This window comes from Benincasa hispida, chromosome 12 (assembly GCF_027475165.1).
Source record: "Benincasa hispida cultivar pf3 chromosome 12, pf3_genome.v1.1, whole genome shotgun sequence".
Lineage (NCBI taxonomy): Eukaryota > Viridiplantae > Streptophyta > Magnoliopsida > Cucurbitales > Cucurbitaceae > Benincasa > Benincasa hispida.
In genome coordinates this window covers 14,480,743-14,497,346 of record NC_143489.1, presented here as the reverse complement: position 1 = coordinate 14,497,346, position 16,604 = coordinate 14,480,743, and the positions used below count along the sequence as shown (strand labels likewise).

Sequence of the window (16,604 nt, the reverse complement as noted above, 5' to 3'; positions counted from 1 at the left end):
TTATAGTCACAACATGTTTTATATCGTGGAGTTTCTGCCTGGACATTTCTTTTTTATATATTGATATGTATGGTGCATAGTTATTTGTGTACGTTCCCGTCCTTAATGACACGTCTTTCAACATGTCAAGGACATTGCTCCGTGACTTGTAATAGATTTTACAAATTTTTCCTTATTTATCAACAGGATTCTACAAATTTCACGGGCTATTATTTGTTTTCCTTCGGAGATTATTTATTCTTTCCTTAAAGTTCTTCTCAAATCTAGCTATTATACACACACGCATATATATAAGTAATGTATCAATAATATATTATTACTAATCATTAAAAAATTATTTCAAGTATATCAATAGAGTATAAGTAGTATATCAACACTCATTCTAAATTCATCTTAAGTTTAACATCGTTGTATTGACAATATATCAATTATCTTATCAAAAAATAGTACATCAAATTATATTTATGCTAAATTAAATATCAATCACTACAAGAAAAAAGCTTTCTACGGATGCATAATTTCAGCGTCGGAAGAAAGTGGTCAGGAGAACAAGCATTCTCCATCGGATATTTAGGCGTTGGAAGGTTTGAAATAACTCCCGACGCTGTATAATGGGCGTCGGAAGATAGGTAGAATCTTTGATGTCGTATCCTTACCCATCGGCAGATCCCGAAACAAATGTAATTTTAGAGGAACTGCCGACAGTATAAAAGGGGCGTCGGAAGATAGCATATCTCTCGATTGGTTAAATGAGCATCAGTAGATGTTTTATAAAACCCTCATATTTTCCTCCATCAATTTTATTCCCTTTATCGTGTGCCTAGTCTCTCCCTCATTTTCCATATCTGCCTTTAGCCTTTCCTCGTCCATCGTACTCAGCCTCACGTCCGCCATCGTGTTTCTCATCTCTCCCTCATTTTCCAGATCTGCCTCTAACCCTTCCTCATCCGTCACATTCAACGTCCTGCCGCCTGCCGTGTTTTCTTCTCTTTTTCTCTCCTTTTTCCTCCTTCAGACCCTCCTTTCTACGGAGGAGCTCGCCATTTTAGGTCTCTCCTCTTCCTCTCTCTATTTCTGTTGGTTGTCTATTTGTTTTAAGAACATGTTTCTAGTGAAAATCTTTCTGGGGTTTTGATTTCATCTTTTTCTGCGGGAATTTCATGTTCCTTTTTTGAGTTAACAATTATGGGTCTGATTAATAGTGGAGGATTATAGACTTAAAAGTATGATTCGAATGTTAATTCAGCAATAACTTTCAATGAAGGGGAAGATTGATGGAGAATATGTTTACCCATTTTTTGTTGTCCCTAGCGGCTTTAGAACTCCCTCAGCGGTCACCCGTTTCAGGTCTTGTTTGCCACCATTTCAGCTTTTTCTTGGCCACCAGTGGGTACCTTAATATCATTTTAGGTAATGTTGGAGATTTTGAGGTGCTCTTGAAGTATCAACCCGAAAATCATGCCAACATAATGCGACTCATGTGAACAGCTACTTATATATTTCATGGAGTATCTATATAGCTAGGGTGATTTCAACGTTATGTTTTTTTTTTTTTTATTATTGGAAATTTTATGCTTTTATGGAATACTTAGGTGATATATTGTATGGATGTTTACAATGGTATGAAGAGACATCATTGTGAACTAAAAGGTTGATTTCAATGTTATCAACAAATTTTTGCTTTATAAAATTAATATTTATATAACATTATTAAATTATGAAGACCATAATTAAAAAAAATGAAAATGTCAATAGAAGTCCCAACGAGTGAAAGACCTTCGGAGGACACATTATCTCCCGACACGTCATTGGTAGGTTACGCAAGTTAAAAGTTTGGTGTGTTTGTGGATATTTACCGACCGGTCAAAGAAGTCGTTGGGAGAACACCTATCCACCAACAGCGTAAACTGACCGTTGGGAGATTATAGTTGTCGATGGCATACATACACCATCGAAAGTTTATTCTAACTGTTGATGGGCTACTTCCGTCTCTCCCGAGGCGTTACTCCCGGTAAACTCCCGACATGTTTTGTCATTGGTAGAGCTTCTCCCAATGTGGTTTCTAGTGTCTGCTGACGGTTTTTCACGTTGGGAGAAGGTTCATTTCTTGTAGTGCAAGTACAACATTGGTGTAATATAGTAGTATTGCAATGTCAATTCAAAATTCATTTCAAGTATGATATTGGTGTAGTATAAGTGTATCAGTATCTTTTAAAAGCTAACCACCCGTTCAAATGAAAAAAGATTTCAAGTATAACATTAGTGTATAAATAATTTATCGATACACATTATTCAAAATCGTTACCAACAAGACGAATTGAATCATCGTAATTGAACTATGATGTACTAGAAACATAATGTACTCTAAAACAAAAGAAACAATATTCAAATTAACCCATGAATGATGACAAAGGCATGAATAAAAAGATTCAAATACGTACTTCGGTCGGCTACTGGTCTTTCAGATCTAAGTTATTTAAAGATCATGACCCCTCCACCATTGCCTTGAACATTGTTGTATTCATGTAATCAAGGCCAAAATTCCGTCTCATGAAGTTGGTATTAGAGTTGGTTGTCGGAGTTTGTCGTTGAAGGTGGTTGTCGAAGCCTCAAGTTGGTCGTCGGCGTTGCTCGTTCAAAGGTGATCATCGAATGTGGTTTTCATCGGAGTTTGTAGTCGGAGGTGGTTATTAGAGCCTACGAAGGTGATTGTTGGAGTTGGTCATTGGAGTTTGTTGTTAGAGCCAATTGGTCGTCGGAGTTGGTAGCGTGAAGGTTATTGTCAGAGTTGGGTCACCGGAGGTGGTTGTCAAAGGCCATAATTGATTGTTGGAGTTGGTCGTCAGAGCTATGGATTTCTTCGTCGGAATTGTCATCGGAAGTGGTTGTTGGAGCCCGAAATTGGTCACCGGAGTTGTCAACGGAGGTGGTTGTCGGAGCCCGAAGTTAGTTGCTGAAGTTGTCATCGGAGGTGGTTGTCGGATCCTGAAGTTAGTTCTCGAAGTGTGGGAATGGCCGATGGGTGAAACTATTTAAAACATGAGAAGGGGGAGTTGGAGTGAGTTGGGATGAGTTGGTAAAATATACCAACTCAACTCCACCAAAGCCAAACAATGAGTTGGTATATTATACAAACTCAACTCACATGTTGGTGAGCCAAACTGACATATGAGTGATACACCAAAAAGAGAGACTAAAATAATAAAAATGAGAATAGGATTTTTTTTTTGTTTGCTATATTTGTAAATATAAAAAGAAAATTATTACTAAGTTTACAATTTTTTTTTCTTGCCATTCTTGCAACTGTCCAAAACTAAATATCCATAAATATATAACTAAACATACATTGAATAACTACATAAACTGAGATTCCAATGGCTAAAAGCTTGCTACCACTTGGCCATCCTGACTTAAAAATAATTTCTCTTAACGGATATAAGTAATAGTTTTAGATTTTAAGTTTGGTATAATTTTTTTTGTATTTATTTATATGATCTTACTATCAATTTTAATTTGAGCGATAATGTATCCTAGGATAAACTTATATATACTGTGGTAAATAATAGGGTAATTATGTATAACATCGATAGACCAATAATATGGTCTATCATATATAGACTATTTAAATTTGGGCACTATTTGTAAATAATTATTGATGGTTGATGATGTTAATCCTAATAATTTCATAAGTTTTGACTTTTTTAAGATTAAAATGAACACAACTACTTATTTTGTCAACCTCAAGATCAGAAGTTCGATTTCTTTACTTCACGAATTTAATCAAAAATACCTTTTGTAAAAAAAAAATGGTTTTTTTTTTTAGAAAAAGTTTTGGAATATAATTACAATGGATTATATTCAAATATATATAATGTTTTGAATTACTCTTATAGTTTGAAATTTTAATTGTAGGGAACCCTTCTAGAATTTGTAATGAAATATAACTTCATTGCAATAATAATTTGGTTCAAAGATAATTTAGACGGAAAAAAAAAAACAAATAATAGTAAATGAATGGTTTTTAATTAATTTCTTGTTTGTATTTTTGTAAGTCCTTAAATCACGAGATTTTAATCCAAACTGAACTTTCAATTATTTTAAAAAGAAAATGTTCATAATTTTGAGGAAAAATAAATTAAGGATAGATATATACAAAATGGAAAGGATGAGAGCTTTGATTTCTAATTTAAAAAATACAATCACTAATGAGAAAAGTCATAAACCTAACCCAAAAAACAAATAAAGAAGGAAGAATTGTTAGAATTATTCTAAAATAAACAATGCAAATTTAAAGATAGAAATAAAATTAGCAGTGGTAGCCTTTTGGAACTTTCTTATTGCAGGCACTGAGTATCAAGGTGAGAGAGAGGGGGATGTTTAGTTTCTTGCCCAAAATATTAGCTTTCATAGCAACGCAAAGGCATATAGCAGCTTCAAGATCTATAAGCCCTTCCATCAAACTACAGCATGGAGTGTCCGGTCGCTTGTCGATGGCAACGTCGGTCCGACCTTTGAGTAATTTCGCGCAAATACCGAATTTAAGAGTGTCTTTGGGGCATCGTTTTCCCTCCTCGGATGAAGGTAAAGGTGAAGGTGTAGGTGTAGGGTTGGACGGATCGTAGCAATCGCTACAAGAGGAAACCAAAGATAAAGAGAGCAGATTGAGAGTGAGGAGGAGTGCGAAAGATGCGACGCTAGCTTTTGAAGCCATTGTTGTAAAATGGGAACTCTCTTTGAAACTTAATAATGAAAATCAAATGTTTGATCTCTAATAAGTTAATTAAACAATCACACAATTAGTTGATATTTTGGGAAGACACCAGATTAATAACGATTTCTCCCATTAATTTCTCCACAATCTTGAGTATTGATAGACAACTAACTTTGAAAACTTGACTTGATCAAGATCTTCCAACTAAAACTTCCTTAGAGTTGTTATAAATTTGATTCTAATACACGATGTGAAATATAAGAAGCAAATAGTATTCATTAGGTTTTTTAGGGTTTATTAGAAAAAGAGTTTTTCTTGGGATTAAATTTCTAAAATGCCATATCTCTTGCATTAGAATAGTGCTAACACATGAACATATAAAGGAAAACAAGAGTATTAGTAAGATATTAGAATAGTCATTTACTTCGATGACTATTCTAAATCTTACTAGTTTTTGTGTTGGCAATATTTGTTAAGCGGTTATAGTTTGTCATCTTATCCTTAGGATTATCCTTCACGATGCCTTTGCAAATATAGTTCCAGACAGAATAATATCCCTATTAATGTTGTTCTAGACATAATATATTTTCCTCATATAAAAAGTACCATGCATATGTTCTCACATATTTGTTTCTTTTTCTGGGCTCTACAGATTATGGTGAGGGTTTGGTTTGCTTTTTTCCTTGTTCATATTTAAGAGAATGTGGTCCTTTTAGGGTTGCCGCTTTGAAGTAGATTTTGAGTCATTGTCTTGTATTAGTGGCGGAAAACACAAATATTTCAATCTTACGATTGTGAAGTTTGTGCTATTTTCGATCTTAGTGTTTCTTTAGATCTTGGTAAATCGTTTATTACATTTTGCGAAAGGATTCTCAAACTTAGGGGTAGTCTAAGTTCTCCAAGTAAAGTGTTCTTCATTTGAAGTTGGTAAGATAGAAGTTGAGAGGGTGGCTCACACTTAAAGAGAGCCTAAGTGATCATTCTAGAAGTTAAGCTATTTGATTGTCACTATAATTGTCGTTTATTTATAGATAAATACAATGTTGTAATCGTTTGACATTATATTAGTGAATTTATCTTTTATGGACACACTGCCCCTAGACGTTATGGTATTGCATTGAACTGAGTTATCAAACTTCGTGTTCTGTTCATGTTTTATTCTTCTATGTTTATCTATCCTTTGAATTGTTGTAACATCATGTGTAACAAGTTTTTTTTTTGTGTTAGATAATGTTTATTTCAGGTTTCATAATGAAGAAGTATCTTCTTCTACAAATACTTTCTTAACTACCATTATGAAATCGACAAATAAAAAAGTGAGAAAAATGTAAACAGTAAAAATTGATGTAGAGATTTACGTAGTTCACTAACAATGTAGGTTTTATGTTTCCATAGGCAGAGAGATATCAATTTATTATTAGGAAAAGTATCATATAATATAGATTACAGAGGCACCTTTAAAATTAGAGTATTTATATATAATGAGATTCCCATGTTTGGTCATTTGGAATATCAGATAACAAGTTTAAGATATTCTAACAACTATGATAGAAAGTCTTTGACGTACTATGAGTATCAACCTTTCGTTTGTAAGGTAGTTTCTTTTCTTCTTCTTTTTTTTTTTTAATCCTTGAGATATAGTCACCACTATTCTCCCATCATTACATGACATTTGGTTTATTGGATCAAAAAGTGTTTTCAAAGAAATAATGACTAAAAATTGATAAAGCACACAATAATTTGTTATGGCCAATTTTGGACATAATTTCTTATTCTTTTGCTTTTAGTTTCAGCCTAAGTCCATTGATACTTTATAATGGATTATCTATTCTTTTAATTCATAGGTAATGTGGGACTTTGTTTTTCTATGTAAAACCCTTTCCATCATGATAGGTGTCGAGTTACAATATAGCAATTCTGAATGTATATGATAAGTCCATAAATATTTAAAAGTGTCGAATAGGTAAAAATGAATTTTTAAAAAAAATATAATGACAAAAATAGGATTGGAGGGAAAGATTTTCTAAGAATAGATGTTTTGGAAAACTATTGACAAAATTGGGATAGTGGAATCGTGTACCGGATATACGATTTCCATGTGACATACTCGTGTACACCATTTAATCTAGTCAACACCACATCGGCTAACTAGTTGACTGGTCAAGCAAACTCGTGGACCCAATCCACGATTTGCTTATTTGGTCAAGCAAACTCGTGGACCCAATCCACGATTTGCTTATTTTTTTTCTCTTTTTTTAAAAGTTTGTTGACTATTTTTTTTTTCAATTGTAGATGTACGACAATATTAAAACTTTAGGAATTGGTCCACAAATTCCTTCATTATTAAACTTAATTATATATTAAATCTACAATGAAATATCTTGCACTCATATTAAAAAAATATATATCATGATATTAAAGAATATTTATAATTAGTTCTTTAATTTACAATTTGAAAATGAAAGTTTACATGAAATTTAAAAACGACCCCCCTCACCTTTACCCCTAATGGGGGTTGTCTTCTTGTCTCTCTAAATTAGGTTCACCCTATTGTCGTTGTCGTCTACGACGAACACGTCTTCGATCGGTGTCAGCAACAATGAGTCGTCTTGTTTGTTGAATAATACCTTCTACGTTGACCAATGTTTGCTGACACATTGAACCCAATTCTGGTAAGTTATTCTGCACTGAATACTGTTGAACATCGTCGATAAAATTATTTTGTACAATAAAAGAAATAAATATTCAACAATATTCATATCATATATATGGAAAATGTCTGATTTTAAATCTCTTACCATGAAGTAATAGTAAGCGTCGTTAAGTGTGATAAATCGCCTCCTGGTCGAATTATACCTGGAAAAGTAGTCGTCTGGTACAACTGGCTCATTTGTTAATTCTCCCTGTACACAACGATCATGTCGTCCATGCCAGTAGGATAAATATTCCGCATGGATTCGACGCCAGCCTTGATCGTACTTACCTCTCAAATCGATTTGGTGTAGTGCTGGGAGTGTATAGGACAACGAAGGTATCGTTTGTCACAGACCGAACTTTCTCAACACACGATCTGGATGATGCCACTTTACTATATGGAAGCATATAAGAGGGCTAACGGTCAACCAGATGTCTTCACCATCACGACTATAATCAGGTACGGATGACCAAATCTGTGTGTATGGCATCCAAATAATCTGACAAAATAAAAATAATAAGTATACATATAAAATATTTTAAATATTCATTTATATACACATTACTACCTGATTGTGCATCAGCATGTCGAATATTTTTCTATACACGAGCAGCATATTTGATGACTGTTCAGGGGCAGCTAATACGCCACTTCATCTAAAATTATAAAAAATACAATTAATTTATATTTTTACATAAAATGGTAACAAAATAAATATATAAATGAAATAATACTTGACACTAAGTGGACGATGATCTGGGGCCTGTAGTTGGACTTGTAGTGCTATAATTGGAAATCGATCATAAGTCCATACTTGTAATAGTATCAGTGGTCCCACTATTTCCAATGCTTGTGCATTAGAAGCCCGAAAAAGTTCTCTATATAACCATACAAGACATGCACCACCCCACGAGTACGTACCAGCGTGCTCGAAATCAGACAATAGTGGGAGGAACATGAGATGCACCAGAGTATTTGACTTGTCAGTAAATAAAAATCCTTCAATAAGCTGCAGGATGTATGCTCGTGCATACCTACGTACGCTGATGTCGTCAGCATCGGGAGATAATTCTGGAAACTGGGACGCCAACCAAGGGATACTCAATCTTGATCCCTTCAGATCCTCTGATAAAACGCCTAAGAGCTCTTCACAAACGTTCTTCCACTCATACTGTAGTGAACCTGTCAAAGGTTGCCTGTCCACTCGTAACCCAAATTGTATGGCAACATCCTGAAGTGTAATCGTACATTCTCCACAAGGCAGGTGAAATGTGTGGGTTTCTGGTCTCCAACGCTCAACTAAAGCAGTAATAAGGTGTCAATCAAGCTGGATGAAACCAATTTGTGCAACCCCAAGAAAACCTGCCTGCTGAACATATGGAATAATGCGGTGATCAAATGGGATAGTATGTTGTGCAGTCGCCTCCCTTCTCCGATAACTTAACACTACAATGGAAGAACTATCCCATACTGTCTGTGAACGATGCGTATTTTGTTGGTATAATTGTATAGGATTAGAAGAACCATGCTCCAATACCTAAAAAGTTCAAATTACATTACATAATAAAATCCATGACATAAAATATACATAAAAAGTACATAAAAAGATACAATTGCATAAAATAAATTTATTACATAAATTCATTATAAGTACATAAAGAATACAAGTACATAGAATATACAATTACATGAAAAATATAAATACATAAAGAATACAATTACATGAAAAATATAAGTACATAAAGAATACAAGTACATAAAATATACAAGTAAAAAAAATATACCTAATGACCCAAAGACGACGAAGCACCCAGTGTACATTGTGGACAAGTGCGTCTATTATGTCCTTCTCCCTTGCAAATTGTACATCGCACTCTTTGGCTTACTTCTCTCCAATCCATTTCATTATGAATGCGCGTACTTTTTGACCGACCTTGTTCTCTTAGTAAGTCCGCACTTGGACGAACTTCTGTAAATGATAATTCTGGCCAATAATCTGGGTGTTGAATTGGATGGAAGCGGCCTTCATAACAAGGCTTGAAATTGGACAATTTGTAGCATTCACCAATAAGTGGTAGGTATGTCATATACATGTAATTACACTGCAATTACAGAGAGCATAGAATCTTGAATGATTGCCACTTATTGCAAGAACATGTTCCTTCTTTCAAGCTCAAAACTTGGGTGTGTCATCCTTTATAGAGAGAAATCAAACTTATGCTAGTTTGTACTTCGAAAATTTGACTTTCCTTGTCAATGGATGTCACCGTATGTGTCGATACTCGTTTTTCCCACCTCTTCAATTTTTTATGGTATATTCTGTATATATGTCCCCACGATCGAGTGTTCACTGATTTCTTATCTCCGGCGTTCAAAATACAGTATTTTGCGATATAATGTTAGCCGAACCAAAGAAGTAATTGGTAACATTCTAGCACCTTTGAAAATACCGTTCATGCATTCACTTGTCATCCACCCATAGTGGTACCCACCGTCATGTGACTATGCCCATTTTTCCAAGTCAATGTTTGAGAAAAATTCAAGACATTCAGGGTGCAATTGGTTCAGTTCTTTCATGCACCGAATGAACTTACGCCTTTGGTGTTGATTTCCGACCTTAAACACTAAATTTTTTAGTTGCTTTGATTTATATTTTGTATTGAAATTATTGGCAACATGGCGAAAACAATATCGATGGTACGCTCTGGGTTCACTCCAACCAATTTCTTCATTATTAATTGCATCAAGAATGCCCTTATGTCTATCAAAAATCAAGCAAATACCCTCTCTTTGGGTAACATATTCATGCAATGCCCACAAAAACCATGACCAACTGGACGAATTCTCACCTTCGACGATAGCAAAAGCAAGGGGAAATATATGTCCGTTTGCTTCAATAGATAAGGCTGTCAATAATTTCCCCTTATACTTTCCGTAGAGATGAGTTACATCAATCTGGATTAATGGCCTACAATGGTTAAACCCTTCTCTTGCAGGACCAGAAGACCAAAAAACTCGTCTAGAAATAGTCGTACCTGACAAATCAGAGGGAAGGAAAATCCAATTTGTTCGTGTTCCTGGATTGTAACGAATAAGAGCACTCAACCAATACGGAAGCTCCGAATATGATTTCTCCCAATTGCCAAACACGGCAATCAATACTTTTCTCTTGGCTTGCCACACCCGTCTATAATTGACATTATAGCCATATTGTTTTTTAATGGCTTCTTGGAGTAGGGTCACAGGTACTCCAGGATCAGCTCTAACCAAATTTTGAATTTCAATATTCATGAAATTTGAATCAAGCTATGAATGATCCTGTGTCAATTCTAAAAACAAACATGAGTGTTCTCCTTGAAGTTTGGTGATTTCGAACATCCCATGAGTTTTACGCCGACATGTCCGTAACCTCCAAGCACAACCGTCACTCTATGATTTACATTTAACATACCAAAGATCCGGATTTGATTCCACTACGACAATTTCGTAGTGTTCTGTCACACAATATTTTTTTACAGCAAGCTGTAAATCTTATTTGGTATTAAACAACATTCCTTCCAAAATAGACCCTAGTTCACACGTTGAATTTGTCATTTCCGAATCTATTTGGGTGAACATTTTCGATAGTACTAACTGAAGATCATGTTCCCCACTACTATCGTTTCCAAATAATTCATCAACTTCAACGTCAATGTCACTATCTCCATCATTTCCAAGTTCAAAAATAACTAATTTCATGACGCATCGACATATTTATTATGATTTTTTCAACTGTTATACTTGACAAAAAAATATGTTAAAATGTCAACCAACAAAATCTAATTTCTAAGTTTAACATATAAGATCTAAATATTATACATTTAAATCAGCCCAAATCTAAGATTTATAAACTATATATTTAAATCAACCCAAACAAATAAAAAAATATAAGACCTAAGATTTAAGGTTCATAAACATATACATATAAAATTAGCCCAACAAATACATATATTTCTAAGTTTAACATACATATATTTCTAAGTTTAAATCAGCCCAAACAAATAAAAAAAATAAGATCTAATATACATATAAGATCAGCTCAACAAATTCATATATTTCTAAGTTTAACATTTATATATTTCTAAGATTAAATCAACCCAAACAAATAAAAAAAATATAAGATCTAAGTTCGGACGATTATATATTGTAAAACAACTAGAGAAAGAATTTTACCACAGAAGCGTCAGACGATTTTGGACGGACGAACAAATGGAGGACTCGATGAGGAAAATCGAGGACTCGGTGAAATGGAGGACTCGGTGAGGAAAATCGAGCAAAAGAAGCAAGATTTTGGAAGGCAGAAAGCAAAATGGAGCAAAATCGTCGAAGGTCTCAGTGAGGAGGAAGAAAGGTAGAAGCTCTTGGTGAGGAAGAAGAAGGGGCGAGTGGCAATTTAATGGAGAGGAAGTCGTGTACCGGGTACACGACTTCCTCAGTCATATGACTGCCACGACAGACTATGTGTGCCAGATGGACAGGGACTTGTGTACCCATACACGATTTAGGGCTAATCGTATACTCGGTACACGATTTAAAAACCTATTTTTGACAATACTTTCCCTCCAACCCTATTTTTGTCATTATATATTAAAAAAATATTATTTAAAAAAAATTCTAGATTTTTGAACTAAGTCTAATTTTGTGTTGATTTGACATTATTCTTTAAAATTTGCACACGAAATTAAAAACTTGTAGACTGCCAATTCAATTGTATATCTAATGAATTTATTGATTAATTTAAAAAATATTGAATATATTGGATACAAATTGAAAGTTTATAAATTTTTTATACATATTTATAATTCAATGACTTATTAGACATAAAATTAAAAATTTTAAATACTTATAAAACTCTCATTTAAGTTCAGAAACATATAAGATATAAAATCCAACCCAAAAAAAAAAAAAAACTATAACTATAATTTAAGTTATTTAACCCAATCATGATGGAGGCTTAATAATTTTAAAATTTCATATTACCACTTGCACGCACATACGATGTTTTTATTATAAGGAAAATCCTTCCCGTGAACCGATTATTTTAAAAGCCATAAACTATACGTTTTGTCACACATTAGCTTGGAGATTGAACTCAAGATTCGAAATTATGAGATTAAATTAAATTACAAAATCATACAGTATAACAAGGTGTGATTAACATGTAGTATTATAGTTACATACGTGATAACTACTTAATTTTTTTAAGAAATATATAACACAATAATAATTTGACTACATTTCAATAATTATTAGATTATTGAATAACACTCAATAAACATTGACATATATTCCATGTTCTTTCAAAATAAACCCAATAATTTAAATTCCAAGAGGTTGGTTATTTATTGACATGTTAGACCTTAAGGATATGTTTTCATTTAATGATCATGGAAAATTAATACATGGCTTCTACTAATCTTTTGATTATAAGAAAAATAGCTGTAATGAACTGATTATCGATCATTAGCTGGTTATTTATTATTATTAATAGCTTAAATTATTAAATGGAGATGGATTAAGTCATTTAAAAAATATAGCATGTGACATGTGAGAAGAAATTATGAGCTAGAATAATAATTAATTATGCACTTGTCGGTGCTCCACAAATAATGTAGCATGCAAAGATTCGGGATAATTATTATTCTTTTTATCAAGATTCGCAAGAATCAATATTTTGTCGTTTTTATTTAATTTATCACCCATGGGAAAAAGGTTGTTTAATTTGGCTTTTGTTTTAAGAGGGTCTTCAAGTGACCCAATAATCCTGACTATCAAACCCGAGTTAAGATTGGATTAGATTAATTTAATTTTAGGTTGGATTAGGTTAAATTTTTTATGTTTTTTTTTTTGGATTAGGGGTTACACTAATAAAAATTCGTATTTACCCAACCCAATCTAAATATCTAATATATATATATAATTTATAAATATTATAACTCATATATATTTTTGTGATGTTTGTATGAAGTTTTTAATAGATATTTTGGATTTTGATATTTAACATTTGAGTTTTATGAAATTTTAATTATTAATATGTGTTGTACACAAATTTAAGTATTTTAAGTTAATAAAAAATGTAATAAAAAAGAAAAAAAAATAACCTACAACCCAACCCAATCCAACCAAAATTTTAAGGGTTGGGTTTGATTGAGTTGATAACCCAATCTACCCAACCCATATACACGTCTATGTTCTAGTTTGTCAGGCACATGACTAAATTATTTTTGTCAATCAAATCAATGGTCGCTTAATTAATGAAATTAATTATATCTAATTGTCTAGGTATTATTGTTATAATTATTTTTCAAATATTATAAAATATTTGTCTATATTCACAATTTTGAGTTTGATACACTTTTCAAGTGGGACTCCCATATTTGATCACTTGGAACGGCACATATCAGATTAAAACATTTCGATAATTGATAAGAGATCAACAATTATGTCTACCGCTCAAACAATCTCAAACAATCTCTCATATTCTAGATAATGTCTATCTATATTGAAATAAAATGTCATCTTTATTCATTATAAATTAGACCAGATAAAAAAATATGTAATAAGAACATGAGAGTATTTAGTAATTAAGGATTCTCAAGCCAAAAAAAAAAGCTCGCCAATAAAAAGTATAACTCAAATCGGGACTGATGTAGTTAAAACTCTTGGGGCACAATATTAACATACTTAATAGCGACACCAAACAATTGAAGAAAATGCTATTAAAAGAAAAAAAAAAAAAAGGAAAGAAAATGAGCTTAGTCAATATATTGTTTTAATCTCTATAATATAGTTATTGATAATAGTTTCAACCCAATTGCAATTCCAGTTTAATTCTCATTTGAGTTCATAACTAACTTATTCAATTATTAAGTATAGTTTGTTCCCCTTGTCATCCCTAGTATTAAATATGGAAATAAACTATATAACAAACTATATATTTCATTCATCTACAAATATATATATATATCATAATTTAGTGACATAGATACCAAGCTTTCTTTTATTTTTAATTTTAAAATTTAGGGTACAACTAAAGTAAGGGTGAAAAAAAAAAGTCATAAATGTAAAACAAAAACACCTTTTTGACGGAAAAAATGCAAATTTCCAAACTTTTTTCATTTATGACCATTTTTCATTGTCACCAATTTATGACCTTTAGTAAATATCATTAAATAAATTTAATTTATTATTTTTTAAAAATAAAATAAAATAAGAAACCCTAAATAAGCACATTACCTTCTCAATCAATTTGTGTCAACACCTCCTTTGCCTATTTTATTCTTTGGAAAAATTGACAAAAATGACTTTTTTATTGTTTTATTTGGTATTTTTATCTATTTTTTAAAAACAAATTTTTTTTTACCTCTTGATGAAAATAATGTAAGCATAGAAAACTTTGGTTGTAGAATTACTCTAATGTCCCTTATTAAATTCTCAATTTTAATATCACAGCCAACCTACCAAATTAATTCATAAAAAATTTTCCACCACAAATATTTATTCACAAAAAATTAATTAATATAAAATTAATTGACAAAAAATTCTTCACATTTCAATACAAAAAAAAAAAAAAATTATCCACCAAAAGTGATTTTCTATGTTAAAATTCATTTGCTTGTATTTATGCTTGTTTGGCTGATTTTTTCTTTTTTTATATATATAATTATAAAAAAACATTAAAAAAAGATAGAAAAATGTTCTTTTTGAAAATATCCGGCCAGACCTCACCGAGTATTCATCGGGTACAAAGAAAATGAGTTAAAATTACCCGGTCAGGTTTCACTGGGTAAAAATAGTTTAAGATACCCGATCGGGCTTCAATGGAATGAAGAAAATTGATTGAAATCACCTAGCCGGGCTTCAATGGGTATGAAAGAAATTGATTTAACATATTTTGCATGAGCCCGGTCGAGAATTGGCGCCTACTTGCATAGTCCAACCGGGAATTATTGTACTTTGAATATATTTTGCATGCGTCCACTGATAATTGGTGCATACTTGCATGGGCCCAGCCGGGAATTAGTGTACTTTGATCATATTTTGCATGAGTCCGACGAAAATTGACGCCTACTTGCATGGATCTTGCTGGGAATTAGTGTACTTTGAACATATTTTATATGAGTTAGACTAGGAATTGGCGCCTACTTATTCAGAAAACGCCGAAAATGATATTCTCAGGAAAAAAAAAATAACATTAAAAACGGATGGTGTTTTGGGGAGGATTTGTGACTTTTGAAATTTGAACGGAAATTTTAGTAATTGTATGTTGTTTGCAAAATTGTGGGGTCAAAAAATAATATTTTTAAAAATGGTCTAAATTTCAAAAACAAAACTCCAAATAAACCATTTTTGTCAATTGCCCCATTCTTTGCTAGTCGACTTCAATGCCAAGCCACCATGAGTGACGAGTACATCTTTAATTAACGTTGTCCCTTGTCGTCCTTAACGTCTTCGATCAACCCTTAATCATCTACTCTTTAGCGTCGATGGTGTTCAAGGTCACCGTCTTCACGGTGTCCTTTAGGCCTTCGTTCATCTTCATAAGTATTCAGAATGTCTTTGCCATATGGCATTTGTCTTTAGAATGTCTGGTGTTAATCCTCCAAAAGCTTTTGTCTTTTATGTCGCCCATCTTTTAAAGGTTGATTGTCTTTCTTCCCATTATTTTCTGCTTGTTTTCTTTTTGTTTTTAATCTTTGTTATTAGACCTAAATTCAATGGGATTGTTGGCAATGACATATATAATTCTTATTATATTTGCCTCTTTAACTTTGCATTTACTGCCCCCAGCTAAGTTCCCAGATCATCCACATAGAGGTTTGGAATTTGGATATTTGATATCTAGTGTTTTGATTGGTTTTTTTTTTTAGGTGTTAGAGATTGATACTAACTTTGTTATACTTCTGTGAGTTTGAACATGATTAGAGACAGTGGCCTACATACTGCACGTATGGTCAATTGATAATTTTATCACAAAACACAATTTTTTTGGTACTATTTTAATGATTGACTTTTTGTTTTTCGAAACTTTTTATTTTATTTATAAGACTGTTGGTAGAAAATTTGTGCTAAATACATAAATGCTAGTGGAAGTCTTATTTTACTGAAAAGAAGCATGTTCTTGGTGTTTATATAAATTTTAGCTACTGATTTAGGTAA

General features: G+C 32.5%; 1 pseudogene; it reads right to left on the bottom strand.

Annotated features, from left to right (window-relative positions):
• Window positions 1-4,306: 4,306 nt before the first annotated feature.
• Window positions 4,307-4,711, bottom strand: LOC120068535 (14 kDa proline-rich protein DC2.15 pseudogene; annotated as a pseudogene).
• Between the last annotated feature and the right edge of the window lie 11,893 nt (window positions 4,712-16,604).